Source organism: Gossypium arboreum, chromosome 13 (assembly GCF_025698485.1).
Source record: "Gossypium arboreum isolate Shixiya-1 chromosome 13, ASM2569848v2, whole genome shotgun sequence".
Taxonomy (NCBI): Eukaryota; Viridiplantae; Streptophyta; class Magnoliopsida; order Malvales; family Malvaceae; genus Gossypium; species Gossypium arboreum.
In genome coordinates, this window is record NC_069082.1 from 70,592,705 (window position 1) to 70,596,634 (window position 3,930).

Genomic DNA, 3,930 nt, shown 5'->3' on the forward strand with positions numbered 1-3,930 from the left:
ATACTTTTCATAAATGACAATTTTATCCCTAGGCTCGGAAAATGAAATTCGTGCAATTTAATCCTTATTTGAAGCCTAAAACTTTTTTACATATAACATTTACAGCACATATATTTCATAAAAGATAAAAATTTTTCCATGAATTTTACATCTTTACAATTTAGTCCCTAAATCACAATGTCATAAAATTCACTTTACAAAAGTTGTTTATCTATCAACAACCTTTTTATTTTCTACCATAAATTTCAAAATTTCAGCATATTCATCCATGGAAAAATTTTAATACTTTGATAACTTTACAAATTGATCCCCAAAATAGCTAGATTAGGTTATTCTGATCTCAAAAATATAAAAAATTACTAAAAACGGGACATGATTTGTAACAGTCTGGTTTAGACCCTAGTAGGAACAGTGATTTTGGGACAATATATCTGCATCAGAAAAATATTAAAATATTATTTTTAATGTTTATGATATGTGAATGAGCATGTGTGACAGTCTCGTATGGAAATTTAATCATTTGTGTACTTAATTTGTTAAAAGGACCTAATTGTGTAAAATGTAAAAGTTGCCTGCTAAATGTTAAAGTGTCTATTTGATATGTCTTTATAAAGGAAAGGTCCTTATGTTGATATTTGACCATTTTAAGCTTGAGTGGACCTTAATGACCTTGTATATAATGGTTTATTAATGTTTAATGAAAGGACAAAATGGTAAAATGTTTATTAATTTTAATATAATAAAACAAAACAAGTTAATGGATGAATTATTCATCCATACTTGCCGAAATTCAAAGGAAAAAAGAAGAAATAAAATCATTTAGGGTTCGACTAAGCTAAAGCTCAATTAAGTACGTGTTTTGATCGATTTTTGATAATTTCTACGTTTTTGTAATCGTTGCTTCGAATACTATCAAGGCCATGTCTTAATTTTTTATTTTTTTGATGATTTTGAAATGTGCCATGGATGAATTCATGAGCTTTATGTTGTTATATGATGAAATATAAAAGTTTGATGTTGGGTTTATATGTTTTGTCTTTGGATTTTTGATGAAATTGAGTAATTTGGGCTAAATTATAAAAATGTTATTTTGAGGGACTAAAATGTGAAATAAATGAAATGTGTGGACTTGCATGAGAGCAATGAATATTCAGTCAAGCATGAGTATATGTAAATTATGTGTATTTTGTGATTTTTTGAATTAGGGACTAAAGTGTTAAAATGTGAAAATGTAAGGGCTAGTTTACAAATTGCCCTAAATTTGTGCTTATGGATTGTTTGAATGAATGTGTGATTAAATGAGTCAAATTTGAATTTATATAGATCAAGAATTAAAGAAAACGAAATTAGATCGGGGAAAGTCAAAAGTTGTTAGTAGCCGATTCAGTTTATCCGAATCCGTACAAGGTAAGTCGATATACAAATAAGCTTGTTTAAATTGAATTATTATTATTCTTTTGATATTGAATTGTGATGAATGAATGTCTGAGCTAAATATATGCTATCCGAGAAAGTATCGACAAAGTTCTGACGTTTGAAAAGCCCCATACGAACCCTAGGAATAGTTAGGATACGTATGTCATGACATAGGATTTTGTTATGTGATTTCGTGTAAGACCACGTTTGGGATGTTGGTATCGACTTCTGTTTTACGTGTAAGACCATGTTTGAGATATCGACATCGTATCTAATTTCATGTAAGACCCTGTCTGGGACAATGGCATCAATGTTTGATTACATGTAAGACCACGTCTGGGACGTCAACATTGTATATACTTTTTGATCTATCCACATATCCTTATGTTTTCGAATGGTTCAAACGGGCATTCCAAGAAAATGAATAACTTTCTGAAATCATTTCAGATTCAGGTATGTTTACTTTGTATAGCCTATTTCAGAATGAAAGGTAAGTATTTGAATATGAGATTTGTGTTAGCATTGGTATACAAAGTATAAATGATTTGATGATACTTATTTTATTGAATGATATGTTTATTTGTATATAGCTTACTAAGCTTTTGAAAGCTTACTTTGTGTGTGTTTGCATTGTTTTATAGATATCGAAGCTATTGTGAGCTTGGGGATCGTCGAAGATCATCACTACACTATCGAACCTTATTTTGGTACTTCGAAAATGTTTATATTAAAGTATGGCATGTATAGGCTAGAAGTTGTGGAATTATGTTTTGTGATGTACATATTTAGCCATGTGATATGGCTAGTTTGTGTTTGAACTTATAGTTTGATAATGGTATATGATATGTGATGCTAATGTGAAATTGTGGTATGTTTTTGGTTGGCCAAAAGAAATGGTAAATGTTGAGAAGTTTTGGTAAGTTTTGAGCATTTGATTGAATGATGTTTTGATCATATGTTTGGGTATGATTGTAGTTTAAGTTTTGGTATGAATTGATTGATGAATTGAGATTTGAAATGATTGATAATGTTATAACATGAATTATGTATGGTTTGGTATAGATATTGGCTGAAATGGTTGTGCATATATGTTTGGTTTGGTGCTTGTAAGTTGACTCAAACTGGGGTGGAAAATTGGCTTTTCAAATGACCTATTTTTGCCCACACGGGTAGAGACATGGGTGTGTGTCTCAGCCGTGTGCGACACACGATCATGTTACACGGTCGTGTGTCCCCTGGGGTACCCTACAATTGTAAGTAAGGTTCGAGCACGGCCAAGGAACACGGGCGTGTGGCTAGCCATGTGGCCCAAGTCAGTCTCAACCACAGCCAAGGCACACAGGCGTGTCTTGTAGCCGTGTGAGCAATCAGTATGTATCCCTTGTGTTGACACGGCCTAGACACATGGGCATGTCTAATGCTGTGCAAGGCACAGACCTGATTACATGGGCGTGTGACATGTATTTGTTTGAAAAATGTTTAAGTTCTAGAAAAAAATTTATGTGTTCGGTTTAGTCTCAACTCCTTTCTAATGTATGTTTAAGGTCTCGATGACCTATTTAAGGGACTCTATATCGATATTTGATCTCTGATGCTTTGATAATTATGAAAGGTATGTTAATTGCTCCGATTCGTCTGGTAATGCCTTTAACCCTAGTTCGGCGACTAATATGGGTTAGGGGTGTTACATTTTATTGGTATCAGAGCTCTAGTTTAGTCGGTTCTAGGACTACCATAGCGTATGTGAGTCTAGATATACATGCCATATTTATGAATTGCGATAGTGTGATGAATCCTAACATTGAAATGTGCTTTTATATAGCAAATGGATCTCGAACGAGCCATAACGGACGATGTCAAAAGCAATGCGTCTGCTCCCACGCAAAGGACAGCGCCATCCAGTTCTAGACCGGCTACGAGTAGCCGTGATGGTGAGGCTAGACAAGCCTTCTATTAGATGATGAACGGTTGGTTTAGCCAATATATTAGAACCAATCTGGCTGTACAACAACCTCTACCCCCGGTCAATTCTTCGCAAGCTCTTGCTATACCATCAGTGAATCCGATTTAGTTAAGTAAGCCTTCGGTAGATAAGATTAGAAAGTATGGGGCCAAAGAGTTTCAAGCTACAACAAATGATGATGCTGAAAAGATTGAGTTCTGGTTAGAGAACTCGATAAGAGCATTTGATAAATTGTCTTTGAATCCCGAGGAATGTATTAAATGTGTCGTCTCACTTCTGAGAGATATGACGAACCACTGGTGGAAAACTTTGATATCGGTAGTTCTGAGTAAGCGAGTCACCTGGGATTTCTTTCAAGCTGAATTTTGAAAGAAATACATCAGTCACAGATTCATCGATCAGAAACATAAAGCGTTTCTCGAGCTTAAACAAGGTCGTATGTCTGTCACAGAATACGAGCGGGAATTTGTAAGACTGAGTCAGTATGCTCATGAATGTGTATCTACGGAAGCAATAATGTGTAACGCCCTAGAATTGGGCCTAGAAATATT